General features: G+C 34.9%; 1 pseudogene; it reads left to right on the forward strand.

Moving 5' to 3' along the window:
• The first annotated feature begins 942 nt into the window (after nt 1-942).
• LOC126505869 (olfactory receptor 187-like) lies at nt 943-9,213 on the forward strand (annotated as a pseudogene).
• The last annotated feature ends 2,958 nt before the right edge of the window (nt 9,214-12,171 follow it).

Raw genomic sequence — 12,171 nt, forward strand, 5'->3', positions numbered from 1 at the left:
GTCATTAATGAAACTTACTTTAACATATGCCTGAAGTTTTAAGTGATTCATTGGTGGTCTTACCTGTGTATTTTGGGATTCTACCTTATCATATAGTAAGGTGGGTTACAGTATTGTACTTCAACTTGGTTCCACAAATCTTGAATTTTGAGATAGTCTAAACAGTCAAGAGAGAAGCCAATATTTAGTTGAATTGAACATTTATTGAATAATTAGAAAAACAAATACTGTGTTTTTAAAATAAAAAGTTAGATTGCTTTTTTTTTACCTGAATTGCTGAGGAGTACATCTGAAAGTGTGTATTTGCCTTATTGTCAAGACCTCCGAAGTTAAGAGTACCTATATACCTTGATTTCACAACAATGGAGATGGAAGAAGTGAAGATCAGAGGCTGTCCACAGGTAATAATAGATATGTACCTTGTGCTAGAAACTTAAAGCCTTCTGCCAAATCCTTAGAGGATTTCCCAGCAGTGACATCAGTATTTTTTCTGCAGAGAATGAAGTCCTTACAATTATGAACTATTTTAAACTAATTAAAACTTCCCAATGAGAGCATGATCTTTAATAAAGTAAGCTTGAAGATTATCTTGCTAGCTTGAGTGTAACTGAACTAATTCTTAAAATTCTTCTCCACATTTGTGCATATAATTTAAAATGGATAGAAAATAGCCTACAGCGACTTTTAGAGTATAATGGATAATGTTAAATTAATATGAGTTTGAGAACAATTGGCACTGGACAGAATAGATAGCTCAGCATCCTCATCAGTATGAGGATCTGACTTCAAATACATAGAACCCATATTGAAAGGGTGGGTATGCTCTCATGCATTTGTAACCCAGGTATTTGAATGTTGATTGGAGAAAATGGGATTGCTAGAGCTTCCTGACCATCAGCATAATTCCACGTTTATTGAATGATTTTGTCTACAGCATGGAAGATGGAGAGTTATAAAACAGAACATCCAATGTTCTTCTCTGTCCTCTGTGGTATGTGTGTTTTCACATACTCTCATATACTGTAAAATGCTTATTCCAGTATGATTCAGGATGTAATGCACAAGCCGAAAAATCATCTAATTTGGAGGTATATACAGGGATGGAGACACACAGATAGATACAGAGATAGGAATAATGATGGGGAAAGAGATAGAGTTAGGGATGCAGCTGGAGCTGAAGAGAGATGGTGACAGACAATGCATAAGTAGTAGCGAGGACAGGTAATTTAGCCAACTAACTGAGCTCCAGGAAGACGAGAGAGTTTGTGTCATTGATAAAGAGGTAGAAGGTATCTGAGGAATGACACTTGAGGTTGTCTCTTGTCCTTTGTGTACAAACACAAACAAATGGATGTACATTCAGCCATACAGACAGGCACACCTATATACACAAACACAAAATAAGCAGTGTTGATAATATTAGAAAAAATAAAAAGAGAAAATAAAAACAAAAGGAGAGAAGAGAAGAGAATATGGGATAAATTAATTAAAACACAAATACGAAAACAAAATATTTCTTCAAAAAATGAGCTTAGTTAATTATAGGTGGTGGGAGAAGCCATAGATTCTAGAGAAAAGTCTTCTACTGCCACTTCCAAGAACACATATAATCTTAACTACATTCTAAATGGTGATCCTTATTCTAAGTGTAGCTCCCATCCATCATCAAAATGATCCTTTTTGAAGCTCCTTTTGCAGCAGATAGAATTACAGAAAGTCAGAGAGACCAAAATGCAGAGATCAAAACTGAGTATGGGTTGCCAATTCCATATTAGGCAACACAACTCTTACATCTTTTACTCAGGGAAACATCAGAAGGAATAGGATAATTGTAAGAGTCAAAGTACCAGAAATCTACTGAGAAAGTCTCTTCTTTAAAACAATAGATAGTAAAAGAACGTAAAGTGGGAAAGAGTAGAAAGAGGATAGATATGGGACAAATGAGGGGCAGAGGTGTGTTGAATATGATCAAAATAAATTGAATAGAATTATCAAAGATTTCAAAAATCTTTCTGAAGTGTACAATGGTTATAAAGATCACTCAAGTGAAAAAATTCTTGCTAAAGAAGTATGAAAAGCTGAGCTCAGAATCTCCACATCCGTTTAAACAACTGCATTGGACAGAACATGTCTATAACTAATATCAATGCTGGAGAGGTAACCATAGAAAAATATTTAGGTTTTCTATCTAGCTTGTCTATTCAATTTGTCAGTTCCATGTTCAATAAAGATCTTAAAACAAAAATAAGGTATAGAAGTATTGAAGAAGATAGTTCACTTCCAGATGTTTTTGTGTAGAAGTGTAAACTCAACCCCAATCCCGCAAAATACAATACAATAAGGATGTAGGGTGTTGACCCTTTCTTTCCTCAGAATCATATATTAACTTTAGTAGGTTTGCATATGAACTGGGTCTGTCTTTCTTTATTTATTGACCCATGACCCAAGATAATGCCCACTGTTGTGATGGACTTCTACCAGCTATTTCTACTGCCATATCACCAAATATTAGATATTTCCTTTGGCATTGTATGAATAGTTGTGTGGATCCTTTGAGGAACAGTTTTCTTTCTAATTAATTGGGTTTTCCTACTGAAGCAGTCTTCAGTATGCATTTGGGATATGGGCACAAATTAGTCCTGTTTGTTCTGGTCTACCAGAGCCCACAATCATAATCAGATAGTTGGTCTCCCTACTTTATTCAGAATCACTGGACTTAATTCCAAACAGTCACAACTCCCATCTTATATTATATTATAACATAATATAATATAATATAACATAATATAATATAAATAACTTGGCCAAGTCATGAGAGGAAAGTAACAACTATTTAGTCTTTAACCCCATCAAACACTTGAGAAGGGAAGTAATATTAAGTGAGTAAGCAGGAAGTGCAGTCAAGCAAATTCCAAAATATGCAACAAATGACAGAGACCACTGGCTACTTGGTCAATCACCCAAAGTCTCATTTGCAACCTGGGAGCAACCAACTTTGGCTAAGGCCTAGAAACATGAAAAAGAAGGTCTGGGAGACTCACTTTTACCACCTTGAGCCCTTAAAAAGGAATTGTGCAATCTCTAAACTGTATTTTCAATAGTTAATATTGAAATCTTTCCCATCATTGGAAAATCATGATGTTTAAGTGTGGATCCTCTGTGGGACTAATTTGTGCATTTCATATGGGTTCAAAGCTATGATGTCCAGTAGAGCAGCCCTATCTATTTCTCCAGAGAATCTTTAACTCAAATGGGAATTTCAATTTTCTAATTGATTCTCTTCCAGACAAATCTTGCAGAGGTATAATCTGATTCTTGTGTTGAAGGTTGGGCAATTAAACTTGCAGAATGAATCCCTGTGAGAAGAATCACTAATATTACTGCACTGAAGATGGAAGTCATAAAATAATCTCTCACCAGTTCAGAATTATGAAAAATAGAAGGGTTATTTATTTAAGGGAAAACTTACAGATCACTGTCCTAGATAACAGTCCTCTGCACAAACATGACTAGAGTCTAGTAGCTGGAAGTAGGAGCCGGAAGCAAGAAAGAGCAGATGCTTTACAGCTGCATTTTACAGTATCAGAGACCACACCCAAGTGGGCTGGTTTCTTAAATGCTATTGGCTGAAGGGGTAAAATGTGCTCCCACAGAACCTCCCCCTTTTATTTAAATAAGAGAATTCCAAACCCAATATAAAACTATATACACTTGGAACAGATATCAAGTATAATTAGAATTACAAGCAGCATAAAGAATATTAAGCAAGGAACATATGCTAAATGTTTTAATAAACATTCTACCCTAAGGAGCCTAAGTCTTGTATAGGAAATGACTTGGCTAGATTATAAGAGTACAGTAACTATGACTATCTAATCTTGAACCTCATCAAAGGCCTGAGAAGAGAGATAATATTACTTGAGCAGGCAGGAAGTACAATCAAGCAGCTTCCAAAGCGAGCAATATATGATGGAGACAATTAGCTTCCTGAGCAATATCTCAACATCTCATATTCCAACATTGAAACAACCAACATTGACTAAGGCTTAGTGTAACTGACAGACCATTTTCAGAGTCAGGACATTTTTCAGAACCATCTTTGTCAGTCTTGGCAAGATTTGACAACCTTTTTCCTTATGTCCTGCTTATCCATTTCTGGATACCACGTACTTTGTCAGTGGTTGAGGTATGGACAATTCCTTGCCCAAAGGCCAATGGTGCCAAGTAGAAAACAAACTCAGAGTGGAGTGTCTTCGGTGCTCAACATTCTCTCGGGAATACATTTGTGCTGCCAGGAGCAATCATGTCTCATGTCAGCAGAACTCTAAGTTATTTAGATGCCATGTTTTATAGATCCTTGAAGTGGCTGAAGATTACCTATTTAGACAGAATATAATCTCTATGTGTCTAAAGAACCTAATTGATCTGAATATATGTACAACAAACATGAACAACTGTTGACTGATATTTAATACTTGTATAACTTAAAGATAAAAACTTCATATCAGAATATCAAATAATCTGTAAACAAATGTCAAACAAATCAGGACAATCAGAGGTAGGAGTAATATATAATGCAATATGAAAATATGCCCTAAAAGTTGTATCAATATATAAAATGTCCTAAACAGAGGTAGAAACATGCATATATACAATCTGACAGAATGTTTACATAGGTGTACAAATAATGTAAACAAAAATAACAAATATAATTTGAGTTTGTATCTACATACAAAACAATACCAATGCAAATTATCCATAAATAATAGCTCACAACTATTCACTCTACTACCCACTATTATTATCATTTTTTAGAACTAACATAGTTTTTACCCTAACCCTCTATCTAGTACAAGTAATAATCAACAACCACTAAACAGTGTTCCCAACCCTAAGGACTAAGTTTTTTTGGGATGGGGGCATCATCCTCTAGAAATACTTCCCTCTGTTATGGGGGCAGTGTTCTCTTATTGGGATCCTGCAAAAGTAAAGTGATGATTAGGTTTTAAAATTACTGTTTAGTATGGTTTTAAATGATTTTTGAGCAGTCAATATGTTTTTTTCAAAAGTTCTTATTTGGAGTTCTGGCCAGAATGCTGTAAGAAGATATACCATTTTCACAGCCGGTACCCAAAAACTGGTCTCAATGTAGTGCTAGCAGCTCGATGACATCATATCAATCAGGTGGAGTTGTTGTTGTGGGACCTTATCTTCTTTCTGGAAGCTTCAAAGAATAGTGCCAGAAATCTACTGTTTATTGTGGAAAACTTAAGAATCATTCATATAGACATATAGTCAATGAAAGATATGATATAAACAAAATGGGCATGGAGGAAAGTAAAATATTTTCTTAAAATCTATCTTCTTCTTGTCCCATACCAGATGGCTCCTGGCATGAGAAAGAAATTCTGAATTCTATTTTAACAATATGGTTGGGTTTAGAGAAGGATAGCCATTGTCTAACTCCAATGCCAGCTCTTATTTTTAAGTATAGATGTATATTATGTGTTTAAATAATCAAATTTTGCCATGCACATAATACAGTATCATAAGGTAGGGTTTTTTGTTTTGTTTTGTTGGGGTTATTTTTTTAAGAGCTTGTTGATTCTTTTTGGATAGTTATCTTTTTATTTTTAGGCATTTAGATGTCCAAAGTCTATTCATTTTTTGAAGATGAATATTTTCCTGCAAGACAAGAACAGAACCAAGCCCCAACCCTTATAAGGTTTTCTTACCACCTGTATGGTTGTCACCTCTGTGGATGAGCCATTATTTCTTTTTCAAGAGGTTTTTCTTTTTTAAATGGAAGATTTATTAATTTTCATGGTATCTATAGATTTTCTTTTCCTGTGGGAAAAAAAGAGCTAAACTACTTCCCCAATGTAACATATCTCCTGGTTTCCATTGTGAACTCAACACATCCTTGAAATATACCAGTTGTTTTAATTTAAAAGTTTCTTCTATTATCCAGTGTCTCTCTACTGCCATTGTTATTTTTTTATGATTTAGATAGCTTGACACATTTTATGTACCTCATCGGTTTCTTTCAAGATACGTGTATGTGAGAAATGAGTTCAATAATATCATCCACGCTTTCTATAGATATTCAATAATACTTTTTAATCCCATTATAATTTTATTTGTCTTTGGATTCTTACATAGCTGGATACAAATGAAAACAATAGCAAATGATTAACAGTATTTTTAACATCATTTCCTAAATAAGTGTAAGCAAATGAGATTGAATTGTTCTTTTTAATGGTGGCTTTGAAAATGTTTAAATCTTACCATAATGACTTTTAAGAGCTCTTAAATCTAGTATTTTTAACTGATTTCTCCATAATCTGTGACTCAAGTATGTGATTTATGCAGCAATGGGATCTTACTGTTAAGTTCTGAAGGGATGTAGAAGTGATGGGCCTAGGCTGTAGTGTTTGCAGGGTCTATGTGACCTCACTGGCAAACATTTCAAAAGTGAGGTCTTATTTGTTAGCATGAGGTCTCTGGTTGGGGTTTTATGCCCTTCCTACTGAAGGGTAACTCTAATAATCATCCTTTTATTGATGTATGCTTTTGGTACTCATCGTACTTGTGTTTTATCTTATCATAATGTACACTCTTCTTCCTTATAATCTCTACTTGTTTATTCTTAGTGGAAAAACTCTCAAAAGAAAATAGATTATATAAATCTATGTATGAGTGCTTAATAAATGCTTACTAACTTTCACACTTCTTAGACTACAGCAGTCTTGTACGATGTAGTCACCTATTTGCCTCTATTTCTTCTATTTTCATACATTGGCTCTAGCATGTGCAGGAAACTGTCTTTAGCAAAGTCATTAAAAATCTTAATTTTCAACATTCCGGCATCTATTGTCAGTTGTACTTCACCTTTTTATTTCTTTTATCTTTCCTTTCTTAGTGTTCATAACCTTAAATTATCTGAGTATGTTATTCTGACCAAAGTATATTTTCATTGGAGTGACATAGGCTCATGGTTGTAACAAGAAATATTTCTTTGGACACAGGCTTGACTCTAAAATGGAAATTCTTGTTGAGAGTAAAATAAATCAATACACAAGAAGGAAGGGAACCAAACACACATTATGACTAAATCTTGGTAGTGTAGCTCTAATGTTCATGATAAATAACAGATTATTGTCTCAAGCTCAACTTTAAAAGGTCCCATACAAATCTCACATTTCTATTTTTCCTTTTTTCTGAACATCTAGTTAGCATGCCATATCTCAATGATTAGTAATAGGTCTGTATTATGAATTTTTGTGATTTACCATTCTGTTCCCTAATTATACCCAATGTCTCTCTCTCTCTCTATATATATATATATATACATATATATATACATATATATATGTGTGTGTGTATGATATTTTACATAATTTGAAGGAATTTACAGTTGTTTTTAAAGGAAAAATTTTAGACTCTTTTTATATTAATGATTAAATTTCTAAAGTTATATTTCACATAAATGTTCCTATAGAATTTTAATATGTTAGTCTGCTTTGGATGATTTTGAATATAATAAGGACTTTCTAATATTGCTGATTCCAGTCCCATATCTACATACCTGAAACCTATTTCTTTCTACTACTGTATAATAACTTTAGAATTAATATTGAAGCATTCAGCCAGGCACTACCTATGGCTCACTTTCACCTGAACGTTAGTCACTATATTCTGGTTGATTGAGACTATTCATTTCAGTCTAAGATGGAGTGCTGGTGGATAAAACATATTTTCTCCTAACTTATAAATGCCAATGGGTTTTTGATCCTACTGTACCTATTGGTTTCGTGGGAGCCTAGGCAGTTTCGTGGATGCTCACCTTACTAGACCTGGATGGAGGTGGGTGGTCCTTGGACTTCCCACAGGGCAGGGAACCCTGAATGCTCTTTGGGCTGACGAGGGAGGGGGACTTGATTGGGGGAGGGGGAGGGAAAGATCTATAACTTAATCATAAATATTTTTACTGAGTCTAAGGAGATTTCTATACATTTTACAAATGTTGGAAGACTTTTGGTTTTATTCACCTATTGATACAGTCACATTTACAACTTGGATAATGAACTTCCATCATTCTATAATCTCAAGGATAGTTTCCATATATCACAGTAACATTAGGTACATTAAAAGATCATTTTTATAAGTACATGGCCACATTAAAGTTACAAAACACAGAAATTCACTTTACAAGCTAATACTGAATACTGTGTTACTTTTAATGTCTTTCAATCCTTGGACATAAAGAGAGGACATGGGAACAGAAAATGCAACAGGGCTGACACAGTTTGTTCTCACAGGACTCACTCATCTGCCACAGCGGAAAAGCCTCCTGTTCCTACTGTTCCTGGTGATCTATCTCATCACCATTGTGGGGAACATGGTCTGATCGTTCACATCTGGAATGACCATGAACTTCAAATATTCATGTATTTATTTCTAGGGAGTTTAGCCTATCTGGATACTTTGTTATCATCCACAGTAACTCCAAAGATGTTTCAACCTTTTTTTTTTTTTGCCAAGAGTAATCTGATCTCTCTCTCTCTCTCTCTCTCTCTCTCTCTCTCTCTCTCTCTCTCTCTCTCTCTCTCTCTCTCCATGATACAATTTTTTTTCATTTGAAATTAGTGCAAACACAGAATATTTTCTCTTGGTAGCAATGGACTATGATTACTACATAGTCATATGCAAACCTTTACTCTACCTAAAGATCATAACAAACAGGTTCTGTGTATGTCTGCTTATATTGTCCCATGTTGGTGGATTTATTCTTCTTTTGCTTCATGAAGTCTTTTTATTCAGACTAACTTTCTGTAATTCCAACCTAATATATCACATTTACTATGACATTATGCCACTGTTACAGATACCCTGTACTGACCCTTCTCTCAGTTAACCAATGCTATTTTCCCTTGCTCAAATCAGGTATTTAGTATTTTGACAATTTTTGTTTTGTATATACTTACTGTGTTTTCAATCTTAATGCATAAATTTGTCAAAGGAATAAAGAAAGCCTTCTCCACCTATAGAGGAAATATCTTATCTGTACTTGATGCTGTCTCTCTGTTTTTAATGTATATGTGTTCTGCATCTTCACAAGTTGATGATCACGATAGGATGGACTCCGTATTTTACACTGTAATAATTCCTGTGCTAAATCCAATTATCTACACTTTAAGAAATAGGAAGTAAAATAAATCTGGCAAAATCCTTAAAAAATGCTTAGGTCTCATATTTCTGTTAGTTGTATTCTTATTAAAACACCATATGATTATGGGAGGCTTTGTGAATATAAATTTTGTTCATTATCTGGAATATTTTGCAGTTATCTACCCCAGAAAACTTTTGTTGCTGGTTTGTGTGCATATGAATGTTTGGGGTATATGTGTATGATGTATACATAATTATGTGCAGTTACATTTGACCATGCACACACTTGTATAGGCCAAAGGAGTTCACCAGCCATCATGCCTATAGTCTTACTTTCTTGAAAGAGAAAGCTATAGGGAAAGATCCCTATAGCTAAGTTAGCATCCTGCTAACTTCAGCAATCATTTCAACACACTACAATACTGATGTTACAGGCATATGTGAGGCCATGACCTTCTCAACCCTGAAATATGCAGCTCTTTTTTGTGACATTTGCATTCCATTTGTGGGTTTGCAAACACAGGCACTCATTTTTGGGTAGCAAGAGCTCTCACTTAAAGATCACATCCCTGTTCCACAGAGTTAGCATTTTAAAAAGGGCTCAGGTATATATACCCATTTCAATAAAAATATTTGAAATCGATTTTAAATCATGTAAAGTATTTTAATAAAGTGTTCCAGTAAAATAAAATGAATAAGAGCAGAAATTAAATTTAAACATCTTAAAAATAGGTTGATATTCTATTCATTATGCCACCATAAATACATTAGCTGTTGTGGTAGTGTAGTTCCCACGAAAAGGACATAAACGCAATGCCACTAATGACATGGGGTCTCTAAACACAGCTCTATGTGATGAGGAAGTGCTATATTCCTGTAAAAAGACACAGACTTTGGAAATATTGCTTCAAATTTGAAAATGTCTTTCATCAAATTGTGTTGGGAAATGTTAGCACTTGTTTATTGTAGCAAATCAATTTGAGGTTCCTACAGAGAAGGAAAAAAAATTATAGAAGTGCAAGAACAATATTTATGACTGTGGGTAGATTGTCATGGTTATTCTGTGCTCAGAGCGCTGTATACATAAAAGTACTGTCTAGGCTGCCTCTAAGAGTGTCTCTGGTTCACTGTGTTTTATCATCATCCATAGTGATTCACCAAATAAGAAACCTAACAGCTTTCATGAAATAATTGAATTGTGGAATTTTATTGAGGTGATGTAGTTTATACGGAAATGTAGTTATATGATCAAAGAAAGGTGTCAATAGCCTACATTTTATAATAGTCAAGTGATTTAGGTTAAAATCAGGTTGTCTAAGGGTTACTAGAGTATATATTAGGGGAAACATGCTTTTTTAAGAATTTTTTTCAATACAATCTTTTCTCATTTTACACATCTATCCCTGTTATCACACTCTCTCCTCCTCTCTTCCCTCCACCCCATATACATCCACTCTTCATAAAGGGTAAGGCTTCCTATGGGGAGTTAATGAAGTCTGACACTTTAATTTGAGGCAAGACCGAGACCCGCCCCCCATATCTAGTCTAAGCAAGATATTCCTCCTGAGAGAATATTCTCCTAGATGCCAGTTCAAGAACTAGAGATAATACCTGGTCCCACTGCTAGTAGACCACAAACTGCCCAATCCTCACAACTGTTCCCCAAATTCAGAGGTTCTAGTTTGGTTCTATGAAGGTCCTATTTTTCTGATATCAGTCCAGATTCAGGGAGCTCTCACTAACTCAGGTCAGATATTTCTGTGGGTATCCATATAATAAATGGGACCTCCTTGTTACCTAGCTTCTGATAAACTGAGAAATTTTATAACACACAGGGCACAGTCACTATCACAAAACGGCACCCTACTGAATGGGAAAGTATCTTCACTAACCCTAAATCAGACAGAGGAGTGACCTCCAAAATATATAAAGAATTCAAGAAATTAGACATCAAATTACCAAATAATCCAGTCAAGAAATGGGGTACAGATATAAATAGAGAATTATCAACAGATAAATTGCAAATAGTCAAAAGATACTTAAGGCATTTCTCAAAATCCTTAGCCATCAGGGAAATGCAAATTAAAATGAGATCAATGATAGCTTATGATGGAGATGATGTGGAATATGGGGAACATTCCTCCATTGCTGGTGGGTAGGAATACAAATTTGTTAAATCACTTTGAAAAATCAGTGTAGTGGTTTCTCAGATAAGTGAGTATCAATCTAACTTAGGAGCCAGTTTTACTAGTTTTCAGCCTATAGCCAAAGGATGCATGCTCATACCACAAGTACATTTGATCAATTGTGTTCATTGCATCATTATTCAAAATAGAACCTGGAAACTACCTAGGTGCAGCTGAAGCAACAATGGATAAAATAATGTGGTACATTTACACAGTGGAGTATTACTCAGAGGCAAAAACCTGACATCATGAAATTTGTATGCAAATGAATATAACTAAAAAACAACATACTGAGTGAGCTAACCCAGACCCAAATAGACAAAATGGTATATACTCACTCATAAGTGGACATTAGATATAAAGCAAGGATAACTAGCCTACAGTCCATGACTCTAGAGAAGCTAGTGAACAAAGATAACCCTAAAAGAAACATACATGGATCTCCCTGGAAAGGGGAAACAAACCAGACCTCCTGAGTAAATTAGGAGTGGGAGGATAAGGGGGGTGTAAAAGGGAAGGAGAGGGTAGAAAGGGAGGGAAAAAGAGAGCTTGAGGGGACAGGATGCTCAAGAAAGGGAAAAACGGTGAGGGAGAGAAATAAAAGAGATAATAATGATTGCAGGAGTGATTAAAAGACTAGCAAGAAACATGGTTCTAGGGAAATTCACAGGAATCTACATGGAAGACTCTAACTAAAACTTCAAGCAACAGTGGAAAGAAACCTAAAATGACATTCCCATGTAATCAGATGGAGGACTACCTTAATTGTCATCATAGAACTTTAAAATAGCAACTGATGGAAGCAGATACAGAG

This window comes from Alexandromys fortis, unplaced genomic scaffold (genome assembly GCF_014885135.2).
Source record: "Alexandromys fortis isolate MF-2015 unplaced genomic scaffold, M_Fortis_MF-2015_v1.1 scaffold_4, whole genome shotgun sequence".
Lineage (NCBI taxonomy): Eukaryota > Metazoa > Chordata > Mammalia > Rodentia > Cricetidae > Alexandromys > Alexandromys fortis.